Source organism: Lytechinus pictus, chromosome 7, assembly GCF_037042905.1.
Source record: "Lytechinus pictus isolate F3 Inbred chromosome 7, Lp3.0, whole genome shotgun sequence".
Classification (NCBI taxonomy): Eukaryota; Metazoa; Echinodermata; class Echinoidea; order Temnopleuroida; family Toxopneustidae; genus Lytechinus; species Lytechinus pictus.
In genome coordinates, this window is record NC_087251.1 from 25288249 (window position 1) to 25306105 (window position 17857).

A 17857-nucleotide genomic window follows, 5' to 3' on the forward strand; every position below is an offset into this window, starting at 1 on the left:
TCTAAGATAAAACGGTGCAGATTGGTGTTCTTGGTGTCAAAACACGCATATTCTTACAGGAAGATAAAATAAAATTAAGCATCGAGAATGCACATTCACCCATAAAATTCAACGACAAAGGTCAATGTCCTTTTTAGATAATAATAATGGTATCTCTGAGATAAAACACCGCAGGTTGGTGATCTTGGTGCCAAAATCCAAAGACTTGTACAAGAAGATTAAACAACACTAAAATAAGTATAAAGAATAAACTTTCACCCTTTAAATCCTAGATCAGAGGAAATATATAATCTATATGATATAAAAATAACCAAAAACAATATATTTTGTGTTCATATTTTATATCTAAATAATGTAAATAACCATGGCTTATTTGTAATGAAAACATGGAGGTTTCATAATTTCGGTCTGAAATAATGACGGCCATGGAGAATGTATTTAGGGGTCAGAGGTCAATGAGCCCTTTCCAAAATACCAGTGGAAATTAAGTTAAAAAAGTTGATAACCAAATAACACTTTTTCATATACTGCGATGCATTGCCAAAAGCACTGAAAAAATAAATGAAATCAAGTATATAATTTGAAATGATTTTTATCTTAAGTAGCAGCATTTAATGCATCATTATATCTAAATCAAGGTTGTCGTGTCTTTTCTCTCCAGCGATAGGCCACTCACCTCAATGTTATAATAAATACTATAAACTATTAGCTTAATCTTCTGAAAATGGATAGGACAGGTCTAACTCTCATGTCACAGCTAGCATCATCTGAGAGCATTTCCAAACAGCAGAGGGATGATGATGAGGATGAAATGAAGGCCATCATTAGAGCTGCAGCTTCTGTCATATACATGTAGTAAATTATATATATATCAACTTCAACAAAGGTGAATACCCGTATTATTAGTACCTTTCATCAGTTCATTGCGAGCTGCCAGAATATCTTGTGATGCTAATGCTGCAAGACAAAACTTCATATCTGCTCTCTGCCGTACGTCACCCATGATGCTATTTCTACTAGGTATCAGTTTGTACAAGGATCATGTTTTTGGTCCAGAACAACTGATTGTTATCATGCACAAATTAGGCATATAACAATGAAATTCAAAAGGAGATAATAGCTTACAAGTACACATCCATCGACCTAACAAAACTCCTACAGCACCACTTCCAGTTCTTGAGAATCAAGCTGTGCAATTATCAGTAATAATATAGATCCTGGTCTGATATCCCTTGACAGAACGTTAGGCTTTCATTGAATGGGCCAGATCAAAGTCTTGAAAATGTCAGAAGGTTTTCAAGAGTTCAATTACTCTTTGCTGAAGTTGAGACACTTAACTTCATCTATGACAAAAAAAGCTGCAGCTCCAATGATTGCCTTATTTTAATTCTTCGTCATTGTCCCTGGCTATATGAAAATGTTCTCGGATGATGCTTGCCATAAGACTTAGGCCTATCCTATCCATTTACAGATTAAGTTATAGTGTTATAGTATTGATTGTAGCATTTGAGGTTAGTGACCTATTGCTACAGAGAAATTAGTACCTTGATTTAGATTTATAAAATGCATATCTAAATGCTGCTACTTTGGGTAACTTCACCATTGTCACCATTTCAAATTATATCACACATTATTTTTTTTACACTTTTGTCAATGCATTACAGTATATTATAAGAAAAAGTGCTATTTGATCCAATTTTACCTCGAACTTGTATTTTGACATCATCATTGGTCAAGGATTCAACTATCAAATTTGTGTTCTTTTTCCACGCAGGTCAGTCTTTTTCCCATCAGAATCACTATACCTACATGCCACAATCACGTTATATCGACCTATTTACTTAAATTCCCTGACGCTATTGACATAGTTGATTGACCTTTAACTCCTAAATATATTTTTATGGCCATTTTTTATCCTTATTTCTTTCAGAGTGAAATTATTAGACTTCCAAGTGTTCATTACAAATAGTTATCTTTCTTTCTATTATTCACAAATAAAATGTGAATATAATGGATTAATTTCTTTTGGGGGGAATCATGCATGGATATATAAATATTTATCAACTTTTGACCTTTGACTTTGGATATTGAATTATTCTGTATGATTATTTTGAGTCTTTTTTATCTTCTTGCAAAAATTGCTTTTTGACATCAAAATCACCAACATGCAGCGTTTTATCTCAGAGATACCTTTATACGATATATAGCCTATGTAAAAAGGTCACTGACCTTTGACCTTGAACTTTATGGGTTAGTATGCATTCTAGGTGATTAACTTTATCTTATTTGACCTTCCAGTAAGAATCTGGGAATTTTGATACAACGATCACCAACCTGTGCCGTTTCATCTCAGAGATACTATTATACAGTATGATACATAATGTAAAAAAGGTCATTGACCTTTGAAAGGCTTTTACCTTGAATGTTTTTACTTTAATGTGCATTCTGGGTACTTAATTCTATTTTATTTGATCTTCCTGTAAGAACCTCTGCATTTTGACACCAAGATCACCAACCTGCACCTTTTCATCTCAGAGATACCATTATACCGTATATGGTTTATAATGTAATAAAGGTCATTGAACTTTGAAAGGCTTTGACCTTGAATTTCATGGGTGAATGAGCATTATAGGTACTTGATTTGATTTTATTTGATCTTCTTGTAAGAATCTGTGCATTTTGACACCATGACCACCAACCTGTAATATTTTATCTGGGAGATACCATGATACAGTATATTTAAAAAGGTCATTGACCTTTGACCTTGAAAAAAAGCTCTTTCCCCAACCCGTATTCCTCCTAACTTTTTTTTTGTAAATGTTGACACCCATACCTACTCAAATCAGTCAAAAAACCATTTCCAATAATTTTATTCCAGTCGGTTACTAATTACGGGATACTATTTATAGATTTCAACTTACATCTTACAATTACAACTACTCTACAAAATGTAAATAATATGGTAATTAATCAATTACTTTGTAATTGAGCCCAACCCTGGTGAAGGGATACCTACACAATTAATCATCACTTAAAGGGATGGTCCGGGCTGAAAGTATGTATAGCTTAATAAATAGAGTAAATTCCACTGAGCAAAATGCCGAAAATTTCATCAAAATCGGATAACAAATAACAAAGTTATTGAATTTAAAGTTTAGCAATATTTTGTGAAAACAGTCGTCATGAATATTCAATAGGTGGGCTGATGATGTCACATCTCTTGTTCTTTTGTATTTTGTTATATGAAATTAGGTTTATTTAATTTTTTTCCTCAAAGAACTAGAAAAATTGGATTGACAACTGATTTAGTGCATTAGATATTTATTGCTGCAACTTATTTTATCATAAGAGAGACATATTATTCACACAAGTATGAAATAATGAAAAAAATATGATTTTATGTAATAACATAAGAAACGGAAAGTGGGGATGTGACATCATCAGCCACCTAATGAATATTCATGAAGACTGTTTTCACAAAATATTGCTAAACTTTAAACTTCAATAACTTTATTATTAGTTATCTGATTTTGATGAAATTTTCAGCATTTTGCTCAGTGAATTCTACTCTATGTATTAAGATATACATATTTTCAGCCCGGATCATCCCTTTAATGATCATCGTCATGATCTTCTTCTCCTTCTTCCTCTTCTTCTTCTTCTCCTTCTTCTTCTTCCTCCTCTCCTTCTTCTTCTTCCTCTCCCCCCTCTACTTCTTCTTCTTCTCCTTCTTCTTCTTCCTCTCCAATTCTCCTCCTCTTCTTCGTCTTCTTCTTCTATTGTTTTTTATTATTATGTATTCTTTTTTTCCTTCCGTGCTCTACTTCTTCTGGCTTCTTCTGCTTCTCCCCCTTCTTCTTCTTCTTCTGCTCTTCTTCCTCCTCACCCTCTTCTTCTTAATTTTTCTTAATTCTCCTTCTTCTTAAAGGAGAATGAAACTCTTGGAGCAAGTTAGCTTTTGTGAAAGCAGAAAAATCAAAGAACAAGATCAACAAAAGTTTGAGTAAAATAGGACTAGCAATAGAAGAGTTATGAGCATTTGAATGTCGAGATCATTAATGCTATGGAGATCCTCCCATTGGCAACGCAACCAAGATCTATGATATCACAGATGAACAACTCTCCCCTTGTGGACACTGAAAATATACCCCAAAACATCTCTTTTTGCTCATTCTAATCATATGACAAACGATTCATCAATAATATAATGTTGTGAAACCTCTGTACTTGTCCTCTCATATTAAGAGAACACTTCACCGTGTGATAGATTCTATAAAAGTGAGAATATAAGTGAAATAAGTACTAAAGCAATGAGGGAGTTGTACGTGTGTGACATCACAGATCTTGGTCGCATTGCCAATGGGAGGATATACATGGCATTAGTGATCTCAATATTCAAATGCTCATAACTTTCTTATTATTCATTCAATCTTCCTCAAACTTTCAACAATATGTTTCTTTGATTTTTCTCTTTGATATGGATTCAGCTGGTTTCAAGGGTTTCATTCTCCTTTAACTCCCCCCCCCCCTCGTTCTTCTCCTCCTTCGCGAAGTAGCGTATAGGCATGCGAAGATGGATCTACTACAAGAACGCACTTCAGTAAAGTATCTTCGAATGTGCATTCTCTCTCACGACTATACAACTCAACCTGATGTAAGCTCGTCTCTCCATTTCGCCATTTGCATTCTAACCTTTCCTTCTGGCGCCTTTTGGTTTTCTTCAGACTCTCCGGCCAGTGAGTAACTCTGGTTTTCTACACTCTTCAGTAGTTTTCTCCCTCTGCTGCTTTACTTACATATTGTGCAAATCTGGTGCAATCAGGCCCCTGGTGGCTGGTGCCATTTAATTAGACTATTCTATTCCAATTTTTTTTAAGCAGCATAGCATCGAACTAGTCTAGTCCGATCAAGTTGAACGTGGACGAGCTTCCTCAGTATTTATATAACGTTACACGGAATTTAAAGTAGTTTGAGCTATTGTCAACCCCTCTTATTTTTGCTTGTTTTAAGGTAAGGCAACTAAGAAATGTGAATGTGGATTTAGACTGATTTGAAGAACTGACTTGGTACGACGCATCAACCGTAGTCGAAACAGTGAAAGTTAGGCAAGATCCTCACTTAAGACAGTCTTAATTCTATTGTAGTCCCGCATGCAGCATTTTGTGCTGGGCTTGTTGGGCCAATCATATCACCAGATAGAGTCTACTTCATTCAGCATTATGATTATGCCATTAGTTTAAACTCTATTCTTGCTGCTAGTGTTACTGCTCTATTAGCTACTCCTTCTTGTTTTATTTCTATATTTAAAAAATTTATTCTCATTGTATCGTTGAAAAGAAACTGTAAATGCTGTGTGAACTTTAAGTCTGGAAAAAATGAAATTACATTATCCTGTTATCCATAATAATTTTTATTTCAATGGTAGTGGTAGGCCTATCAGATTTAGTATTGTCATGATTGTGGTCGGAATTATTCCCGATATTTGCCTACGCTTTGGAGATTGGCCCCAACTAAGCTTGTAACCGATTTTGCAATCGGCAACCGATTCCATTCGATTTCACAACAATCGGCGATCACTTGCCGATCTTCGATCATGCCCCTTGAAGGAAAAAATCGGATATAAAAAATCGGCATACCTGTAGGGCCTAGATCTAGTTACAGTGCGGTCAGAACATATTTCAAGATTGTTCTTGCAGAGGTGCTAGCTATTTAGAGCTTTTTAACAATCGAATAGTTCGAACAATCGAGATTCCTAGAATGTCAGAAATGACTCATAAAAGGTTGACCTACTTATGATGACCTACCGGTAGCTGCGCTGACTGGTATGGCGGGAGTGTAACTTGGAATGAATGTATTGTATAATATACAAACAATGAACATGTACTTGTACTGTGTTTGTCATTTATCCCGCCCATGAGTGCACACAATGGCCAATAGCAATGGAGTTTGAGAGCTGTATGTGACTGCATGGGTGCATGAATGTGTTGTATGCATTATGTATGCTAGTGCTTATGCTGATAAATCCCGCCCATAAGTGAATACAATGGACCAATAGCAAGGGAGTTTGAAAGCTGTGTGTGACTGCATGAATGTGTTGTACGCATTATGTATGCTAGTGCTTACGCTGATAAATCCCGCCCATGATTGAATACAATGGACGAATGACAAGGGAGTTTGAGAGCTATGTGTGACCGCGTGGGTGTAGGAATGTATTGTGTGTATTACGTATGCTAGTGCTTGCGCTAATTTTTGTCATAATCCCGCCCATGAGTGCACACAATGGCCAATAGCAATGGAGTTTGAGAGCTGTATGTGACTGCATGGGTGCATGAATGTGTTGTATGCATTATGTATGCTAGTGCTTATGCTGATAAATCCCGCCCATAAGTTAATACAATGGACCAATAGCAAGGGAGTTTGAGAGGTGTGTGTGACTGCATGAATGTGTTGTACGCATTATGTATGCTAGTGCTTACGCTGATAAATCCCGCCCATGAGTGAATACAATGGACGAATGACAAGGGAGTTTGAGAGCTATGTGTGACCGCGTGGGTGCAGGAATGTATTGTGTGTATTACGTATGCTAGTGCTTGCGCTAATTTTTGTCATAATCCCGCCCATGAGTTCACACAATGGACGAATAGCAAGGGAGTTTGAGAAATGTATATGAATGCTGGGTGCATGGATGTGTTGTATATGCTAGTCAATGCCCTGCTTAAATCCCGCCCATAAGTGCACACACGGCCTAGGTACGAATAATAGCAAGGGAGTTTGAGAGCAGTGTGTATGGATGTGTTGCGTGTTGTATGTATAATGTAAGCCATACTTGCAGTGATATATTGTCATTAATCCAGCCAGTGAGCCAACTCAAAGAATAGCACTGTTAGCAGTGTCAATCAAACCCACCACGTGCACATGCCAAAAGGTAGTGTAAAGAATTTTGCGCTAGCCCGTTGAGTCTGGGCGGTTCCAGTTCTCGGCTATGCCACAAAACTATCTTGTATTGTGTGAATGCTTGCGCGCATTGCGTAATTCACTGATATTGTTGAGTGGGTGGGTATACAAAAAGATCGATACTGAGGCGTGACTTAACTTTTCCCAGAACTGATTCGGAGAAATGATGTACCAAGTAAGCTATTATAACAAAATGGGTGTACTTTGGAATGGTTATTGGGCGTGGCTGTAATCACATATTATAATGAGCGAACTTAGCTGAGCTCAGCTTCACATAAAAATACTTATAAAAGATGTCCCGCCGATCGTTCATTGACCTGTGATCTACGAGAATTATTTTCCTTTGCGACTGCTCGGAAGATGCGTCATTCGTTTATCTTTCTAATAAAAATCACTCATTTTATTGTTAAGCAGTTAAACCTCAAAACCCTTTAAAAGCATGTTCCAAACGATCGCGCATGTCGACTACTTCCATTCCTAAACATTCGTCTTTGTGAGCTTTGTCAGGAAGATGCGCGCGACCGCGAACAAAATGTTGATGTATTCCTTTGTTTTTAAACATCGCCGATTCGATTTTCGATTCGATTTCGATTTTAGAAGCTTAACTGCCGATCCGATTTTCGATCTGATTTTTGATCTGATTTACAACATTAGCCCCAACCTAAACTTAGTGCATGTATGAATAAATTTGTTTTCTCTTATTATATTTACCCCAACTTTGTTATTATTTCACATACCGTACCGGTACTAATTTTTTTAAAGATATGTTATATGTATATGTATTATGTTATGTACCTGTTACTATACACCAAAATTGTACATTAAGTTTTATACTACTGCCCTTCATCGATAGTTATGCGTCATGACCTGGGCCTATCTTAATTTTTATTATGTTTTGCATTGACTTTGTAAATTTTTTTCCTTTAATAAAGTGATATCAAATCATAGACTAAGACATTCTAAGTCTTTTGACTTAGCCTCAGTTACACTGTCTCTGGCCCCAATCTTAGTCTTATTACCAATGGGGTAAATGCAACAGTATTAACCTCATAGGTGACAATACCGCATGTTGGTGCATGCGCCCACTGTAACACAGTGTCGCAGGCACTCATCCTACGAACGAGGTTATAATGGTCGCAGGGTGAGCTGTCTAGTGATTTTTAAAAATCTCTTTTTAGTTATGAGCTTTTTTGAGTAAAATTAGTAATTGGGCATTGCAGTGTAGATGTCATAATTTATATCTAAGGTAATTTGGAAAAAAATGTCTTTGCATTTTTTACAATGATGCTTGAAAGTCAACCTTTTTCGAAACTAAAAAATATGATCCCCTAGACATTGAGTCCCTTATATACAGGAATACCTATTTCTTCTGTGTCATTGATGATTATGATGATGAAGCCATGATGTTTACAAGGGTACAATGTGTAAATAATGATATGCTCTTTTTATTTGTTATCAATTCATAATAAAGTATGAAAGTGAACTTACTAGTTAGTAACTTGAAACATTATGTGCTTTGATACAAAGTTTGAACAGTGCATTTAATCATGTATGGAAGATCAATACATTTATTTTTGCAGACTTTTGTTATGAAAATCATTTTAAATGTTCATAAGATAAAAGAAAAATTATATAAAAAGACAAGAAATGATTGAAAAAATACTTAAAGGAGAATGAAACTCTTGGAGCAAGTTAGCTTTTGTGAAAGCAGAAAAATCAAAGAATAAGATCAACAAAACTTTGAGTAAAATAGGACTAGCAATAAAAGAGTTATGAGCATTTGAATGTCGAGATCACTAATGCTATGGAGATCCTCCCATTGGCAATGCGACCAAGATCTGTGATGTCACACATGTACAACTCTCCCATTTGGACACTGAAAATATACCCCAAAACATATCTTTTTGCTTATTCTAATCATATGACAAACGATTCATCAATGGTATAATGTTGTGAAACCTCTGTACTTGTCATCTCATAAAGAGAACACCTCACCTTGTGATAGACTCTATAAAAGTGAGAATATAAGTGAAATAAGTACTAGAGTAATGAGGGAGTTGTACGTGTGTGATATCACAGATCTTGGTCGCATTGCCGATGGGAGGATCTACATGGCACTAGTGATCTCAATATTTAAATGCTCATAACTTTCTTATTATTCATTCAATCTTCCTCAAACTTTCAACAATATGTTTCTTTGATTTTTCTCTTTAATATGGATTCAGCTGGTTTCAAGGGTTTCATTCTCCTTTAAAGGTCAAGTCCACCCCAGCAAAATGTTGTCAGAGAAAAACCAAACTATCATAACACTGAAAATTTCATCAAAATCGGATATAAAATAAGAAAGTTATGGCATTTTAAAGTTTCGCTTAATTTTCACAAAACAGTGATATGCACAACTCAGTGACATGCAAATGAGTCAGTCGATGTCCATCACTCACTCTTTCTTTTGTTTTTTATTGTTTAAATGATACAATATTTCATTTTTTTACAGATTTGACCGTAGGGACCGACTTGACTGAATCATTATTACACAATGCTAATTCCACATGTTCAGGGAAGAATTATTAATCACTGTTTCACTTGAAAATGAGGAGAAAATTCGAATATCTCATATAATAAAATACCGGTACAAAAGAAATAGTGAGTGGATGACGTCATCAGTCTCCTCATTTGCATACCAGCCAGGATGTGCATGTGTAACTGTTTTGTGAAATTAAGCGAAACTTGAAAATGTCATATTTTTTTTTATTTTACATCCGATTTTGATGAAATTTTCAGTGTTATGCTTGTTGGATTTTTCTCTTTTTATTTAAATCAATTTTTTGTTGGGGTGGACTTGTCCTTAAAAGGTAGAAAGTGCGTACATGTAGGCTACATTTAGCTAGAGTCTACCTGGTATTGAACCTCCATAATTCTTGATTTGTGTAGTGTAGTATTATGAATAAAGTACATGTATTACTTCTGTATGTAATTAATGTAATATACTAAACTTACATTAGTATGAGTGTATCAATCATTATTTCCAGCTTCTCAGTTTGTTAAAAAAAATCAGTAGCAAACTTTTCATTACTTCTTAGCAAGCCAATACAAACTACATTTACATGAAGCAATAGCACCATGAATTCTCAAATAAATTTCAATAAATGATATTCAATTCAAGTGTTTTATTTTCCACTTTCAATTTTTATATATTGACAATATTGATACAGCAGAGCGTAATATATTCACATCTAAATTGCATAGTACAATAATACAATTCAAATTAAAATATGAATTGAAAGAGAGGAAGGGCAAACTCAAAAGCAGAGCTTGTAATGATGTAGGCACCTATGTAAAAAGTAAATGTTATGATAGGAAATAAAGTCAGTTATGGACTATACTGTATTACAAATCAATTAAAAAAAGAAGGGTAAATATATACAGATACATGAAGGTATACAAATGTCAGTTTCAGCAATTAGTACCACTTTGTTTGGTGAATGAAATAATCAAGTAACTGTTCAGATGAAATCTTTTAAAGACTTCTTTTGAAAATGACTATTGAATTATATTCAAAGAGCATGTTTTATCCATTATTTTTATAATTCATAGATATTGTTTATGTCACTTGTAAAATAATTCCATATAGGTATACTCATAAAACAAATGTCTATTGACATTTTTAGCAATAACTTGACTTCATTACTGTCGTACCCCACCACATTCTCTTTTCTTTCTCAGAGAAAGTCATGTAATGGAATTGAATTATAGAAAGGAAAAAACAGTCTTTAGTTGATTGGGAAATGTTGATTATAATGCATGTAAGAATCATGTATACTGTATTCTGCAATGTTTTAGAAATGCCAGACTTATTAGAAATTAACTTGAATTATTGTTAATATTAATTTTGTTTTGAGTACATGGAAATTTTATTTGACCAGGAGGTTTTAGTCATTTTCTGGTAATGTTTTTTTTTTCTTATAAAGAACATTTTATTCATTTAATAAATCAATGATATTCTTTTTAAATACATTAAACAAAATCCTTGAAAATTTTATTATCTTAAAACTTAAATTCTCCCATGACAGGAATTTCCCTTTAAGGAAGATACAACATGTCTAAGCCATCCTTTCCTGATGCTAATGCCAGAAAGGTGTGCTGGGGAGCAAGGGATGCATATTTTGATTGCTTATCAGCTAATAATGATGATGAATCAAAGTGCAAAGAGCTCAAACAAGCATTTGAAGCCAACTGCTCCAAAGCATGGGTAAGTTTTTTTTTAATGTCAGAAGAAATGTTAGTGATGGTTTGACGAAAATCTATCAAAGATGATAGATGAAAATCTATCAGAGAAAAGTGAGAATTAAAAAATTATTGAAATTTAAATTTGTGACATCCTATCCGAGCAGTTCCCCCATATTTTATGATATAAATTTCAATTTTTTATTGAATACATTTTTCTTTCTTATAGAAGGGAGTGAAATGATATGTCTGGTGATATTTCCACTGCACCATTAAAATAACTTTTAGAGAGAGAGAAAAAATTTCATTTTGAAGAACTTATCTCACTAAAAATTTGGAGAAGCTGTTCATCTTGAGTGTTTTCACAGAAACTGCTATTACCACAAAACTTCTACCTCTAATTTAGCATCTTTCTGTCTATTTCCATTCTGTTTTATCATCAATCTTCTGTATGATTTTTGTTTGTGTGTGTTACTTTGTTCTCATGTTTTCTCCTTGAACTACAGGCCAAATATTTTCTGAGGAGGAGACACTTTCTAAAATACAAAGATGAATTATCAACAGGAGGATTTATTCCAACTGAGAATGAGGATTCATAGCAGTCTATTGGAAACAAAGAACTATATTTTTATGTGTGTGTTTATGTACTTCTGAATGAGCAAGTTTGAATACTTTGTTAATGAAATGGAAATAATAATGAAATACTTTATGAATGTGATTCAGATGGAGTTCAGCTTCATGAAGCCATGGGAAAATTAAGCAACATAATTTGAATGGACCTTTCATTCATGTGCCTTTTCATTGGAATCAAGAATGTACAATGCAACCCTAAGGATGTAAATTGTACAATGTGTATCAAACAAGTCCCTACTTTAAGATAATCCAATAAAGTGATATATTTGTAATATCCTGAAGCTTTTCCATTTTTATACATTTTTACAGGCCTGACTGTCAGTGAATATTTCCACTTGAGTGCCCACCACTTACTTTAAAAAGTTAAAAGAACGATTTGGGCAAAACTTGTAAAAGTTATGTGGATAAAATTTGAAGAGCACATGAAATTTAGCTAAGAAGATTGATTGGAAGATATTCTCTACCTTATAACTTGTTTCCTTGCACAAAAGACTCCCTGGAGCGCCAATGCACTCCCCTCCACACACCTATCTGCTTTACATGTAGCGTTGATTCATATAAAATGGCTAAGGCTTGATTTCTCTTTTGTTATTCATTGTCATGGTTGGGAAAAGTGAGGTGATTCAAGTATGAAATGAATTATGAAATGTAAAGCCCCTTTAACTGACAAAACTTAATGAAAAAAATCCTGGTGATGTCTGGTGTTAACATTAATTTGTTTCATGTTATGTCATCAGATCTAGCTGGCACAATAAAAAAAAAGGCAAGTTACCGTTAAACGGTTGTGCTTACCATGGGTTAAAATGTTAATTTGGGTAGCAGAGTTGTTTCAAAATTTTTAATCTGTTTTATTTCCACTGACTAAAAAAGCCAAAGAAAAGTATTAGAAAAGAATGAGTACTATACTTTATGTTTAGTATACCTTTTGATGAAGCAATTGAACATTTATGTGTGTTGAGGTACATACATGTGTATTACAGTGATCATATGCTAATTATCAGATGCAGGTAGGTGTTTCATAAAGCTGTTTGTAAGATACGAGTGACTTTACGAACAACTCACTTAATTACCCTTTCGTAGGCGCTGAATTAACTTCAATGAAAATTTTGTGTATATCACTTATCACAAAAAAAATAATCACCAGTCGTTCATAAAATTGCTCGTAACGTACAAACAGCTTTATGAAACACCCACCTGGAATGTTTCCATAAATCTATGTGAACGTGTAGTCATGTACTACAATCCCTTTATTTCTTGGCAATATTGTTAAAGAGTGAAATTAATCAATTTGATATATATAAACCCATTTTGTTTCGAACAATCAAATTGTCATGGTAATGATGTGGTAATGGTTTAAGATTCATTTGAAGCTACAGAGTGTATTGTATAATCTTGCACTTGACAAGAAAATGATCATTAAAGGACAAGTCCACCCCAACAAACAATTGATTTGAATAAAAAGAGAAAAATTCAACAAGCATAACACTGAAAATTTCATCAAAATCGGATGTAAAATAAGAAAGTTATGACATTTTAAATTTTCGCTTCATTTCACAAAACAGTTATATGCACATCTCGGTCGGTATGCAAATGAGGGAGCTGATGACATCACTCACTCACTATTTCTTTTGTATTCTATTATATGAAATATGAAATATTTTGATTTTCTCGTCATTGTCATGTGAAATGAAGTTTCATTCCTCACTGAACACGTGGAATTCCATTATTTTAACATTTTGTGCTTCAGGCAAGGAGGTCCTAATCGTCAAATTCGTAAAAATTGAAATATTGTATCATTCAAACAATAAAAAACAAAAGAAATAGTGAGTGAGTGACATCATAGACTCTCTCATTTAGATGTAACTGGCTCGTTCATATAACTATTTTGTTAAAAATAAGCGAAACTTTGAAATGTCATAACTTTCTTATTTTACATCCGATTTTGATGAAATTTTTAGCATTGTGCTTGTCTGATTTTGCTCTATTGATTCAAATCAACATTTTTCTGAGGTGGACTTGACCTTTAAACACAGATAAACAACCCAAAACATAAACAGCCATACCATGAGGTAGATAAGTCTCTGCTTTATACAATAATTTTACATTATTACAGAGCTAAATATAGTTTAAAGCATAGAGAGGGGTGGATAGAGAGAGAAAGAGGGAGGGAGAAAGCAATTGTAGACTTGTTACAAAAGTAAAAATTCAACTTACATGCATGTGTCAGAGAAAAATAAGTATATATAAATATACAGGTGCAATGACTGACTATTGTATTGATGTCAACTAGGAAATGTTCTCTGAATCAGTTTGTTTACTCCAGTTATAGGATTTACTTACTGATGATGATATTTCTTAAGGGTCTAAGGTGATGATGATGCTCAATGATGCTAATGGTAAAGTTTAGATTTAAAGTCAAGAATCTGCAGTCATTATGAGGACAACTGCATTTACTTTTGTGTGTTGTTTGTATTTTCAATGTTTAGTATACTATTCTAATGAGCACTCAAGGGAGGTATGAGTTGAAATTTTGAATAGATTCAGCGGAATTGATTTATTATGCAAATTATTTCCATGATCCCAGAGATCTGATGTGTTGCATATAATTATACTGGTTAAAAGTTGAACACCTAATCTATCAAAAGTATTTAAGTGCTCTACAATATGTTGAATAATAATGATATAATTGTTTATGATTATATAGCACTTAACATTTACATGTTATCAGAAGTCATACTGCTAGGCTTGGCAGAACAGCTGTGGTCAACCAAAATGTTTTTAGAATTCTGATAACCAAAATTGATGTAAAAAGTCATTGCAGACGGATAAAGATTAGCAAATGGTTAGGATGTAGACCTTGTAAATGCATGTCTGATATTCCTACCTGTCCTATATTGTGTGTCACAGTATTGTATTTAATCATTTATTTTTTTCTATTTCTATTTTCGTTCATTTGATTTTATTGTAAATCTGAATTTTGTAAGCTACCTAAATAAAATGTAGGTGATTTCCTCACTTTCACTTACATCCTTCAAATCAATGATGATGATGATAATAATCATTTGAATAAATTATTAAATTAATATCAATTTACTTCTTGTGGTTATTTTTTTTGTTCAAAGCATACAACTGAAATCACAAAAAGCCAAATTATAAGCTTTGGATTTACTCTGCGCCTATTCCAAGCCAACTCCGAACATGTTTTCTTAGTTTAATACAATTTGAGCGAAGTAACCATTTTCTTGAGTTTTGAATTGAATCCTCTGATTAGATCATCAAAATATATGTTAATTCCTTATCTGAAAATGAATAGTGATCCCTATAGTTTCCCTCTTCTTGTATTTATTGAAAGCTACAGCAGATGTATTACCCTTCTTTTCAGATGTCATTATTACCAATAAATTCTGTTTATATGAGTGCTATGATGAATTTTTGTCATTTTCTCAAAGCAGGAAGTGGTTGCAATGAATATCGGCCTTTATTCAAATTATGAATGGTGAAATTGAAATTATGAATAGGTGGTATTTAAAAATGATCTTGCCCAAATCATGGATTGTTAGCAGAAAACGTCCGTATACTTTGCCGCCTTTGAATCTGAATTTATAGTGTGTACCCTCACAAAATATTTTGTTCAAACTTTGCCCCCACCCTGCCCCCCCAAAAAAAAAAATATATATAATCTCAAGATGTTAGTTGCGGAATGTCCTCTTCAGGCGTTTACTTTCGGAATTCAATCTCCTATAGAATGGAGAGTCATATGGAAAAGCCGGTCATCAACTTCTTTGTCAATTTTGTTCCTGTAGATGATAGGCCCCATGATAATGCCTACACGTACACTGTAAAACATATTTGGTAAAATTTTAACCAGCACGAGGGTAATTACATGTATGTGTCCAATACATTTGGGGCAGTATTTTACCCAATGCGGGAAGCATATTGTCCAGTAAGGTTTAAAAAATAAGCAGCAATTACTTTAGAATGGGCAAAATTTCATCACACTGGATAAATGAAAATGCCCAAAAGAAATGCACAATGTTGGTTAGACGCATAATTGCCCTCATGGAGCATTTCCGTTTACCCAATATTTTTTTATAGTGTACAGTCATGGGGAGAAGATAGGCCGCCGACCACACCTTTTAGTGAAATAAAAGGAAGAAAATAAAGCTATAAGAGTATAGACATGAGAGAGCTATGTCATCATTATAATACTCCCTATAGTTGCGAAAAATAGGCTTCATAACAAGATCGTCTGCCCCCCCCCCCCCCCCGGGGGGGAGGGGGGCAGTCAAATGTATTGCTGTACACATGCGTGACCAAATTATTTCCAAACATCCCCTAAACGTATTTTTCTCTGTGTGCTTAATAACCCCTAAACAAATTTTTCGCAGGCTTTATTTACACATTTTGGCCCCTAAACAAGTTGTCGCCAGAATATGACCCCTCAACAAGTTTTGTATACAATCGAGAAGAATCCGAACACTTTTCAGAAACGAGGAGGAAAAAGCCCAGGGGGAAAAAACATACCCTGCATGAATCACGTGATTGACAATTATTTACCAGTCTAAAACCACCCTTTTTCTTGAAAATCTTTGTTTTTATTACCCTTAAAGGGATGGTCCGGGCTGTAAGTATGTATAGCTTAATAAATAGAGTATAATTCACTGAGCAAAATGCCGAAAATTTCATCAAAATCGGATAACAAATAACAAAGTTATTGAATTTTAAAGTTTAGCAATATTTTGTGAAAACAGTCGTCATGAATATTCAATAGGTGGGCTGATGATGTCACATCTCCTCTTGTTCTTTTGTATTTTATTATATGAAATTAGGTTTATTCAAATTTTTCCTCCAAGAACTAGAAAAAATGGATTGACAACTGATTTAGTGCATCATATATTTATTGCTGCAACTTATTTCATTATAAGGGAGACATATTATTCACACAAGTATGAAATAATGAAAAAAAAAAGATTTTATGTAATAACATAAGAAAACAGAAAGTGGAGATGTGACATCATCAGCCCACCTAATGAATATTCATGACGACTGTTTTCACAAAATATTGCTAAACTTTAAACTTCAATAACATGATTATTTGTTATCCGATTTTGATGAAAATTTCGGCATTTTGCTCAGTGAATTCTACTTTATGTATTATATAAATATTTTCAGCCCGGACCATCTCTTTAACGAGAGCACGCGCGGCCCGCGTCCAAAAGTGATTGAAATAACAAAATAACATGACTTAATAAATACGTCATCCCTATATAACCCAAAGGTGTATATAAAATATTTTCTTGGCCTAAGACAAATGTTTTCAATATCTCTAAAAATAGACAAACTAAATTATTCTGCATGATAGAAAGGAAATCCTCTATATATATGTTTGTTATTAAAATGACTTCATTACAAGTATATACCTTTATATTTTTTTATTGTTATACAGATCATTGTCTCAAGCCTCTGATTCGATATCCACGCTTTCATAGCTCTAAATAAAATGGCGATAAAGACATTTTTAACTGTCGCCATATCATATTTGCAAAGGAGAAAAAAGAATTTTCCGGGGAATATTCCTCTGATATGTTGAGTACAATAATAAAAATACAATTTCAGTTTCATTTGTTGATTCCCAATAATAATAACTAGTTTGACCCACATGATTCTCTGAACTTTGATAGTCAAGATCAAGACACATCGTAGTTCGCTTGATTAACTGTGCATTTTCCTCTCCATAAAAAAAAAATCATAGAACAATTTATTAAGTTCCTGACATATCAAATGCGGAATTGAATCATGTGGTCATGTGGACGCTTATAAATATCTGGCTTGTTTGAAAGTTTTTAACAATAATGTATTTTATCCATTAAGGTTAAGTCTCTTTATATCTCTAGAATTCATACTCTGTTTTACCTGTATGTCTAAGCTAAAAACTACCCCTAATATTTTTATAAATGGTAAGTTTTTCGTTATAATACCCCCCCCCCCCCCCTTCTCTGGGCCTCTTCCACCGCCCCGAATCCTCGATCCCGACTCTCTCATGTTT

The 17857-nt window shown here is 33.9% G+C and overlaps 1 long non-coding RNA gene across 1 annotated transcript; it reads left to right on the forward strand.

Moving 5' to 3' along the window:
• Positions 1 to 11772: 11772 nt before the first annotated feature.
• LOC135154740 (uncharacterized) lies at positions 11773 to 14900 on the forward strand. Its single transcript, XR_010294136.1, has 2 exons — positions 11773 to 13880; positions 13927 to 14900. It is a non-coding gene; the product is annotated as an uncharacterized LOC135154740 (long non-coding RNA).
• The last annotated feature ends 2957 nt before the right edge of the window (positions 14901 to 17857 follow it).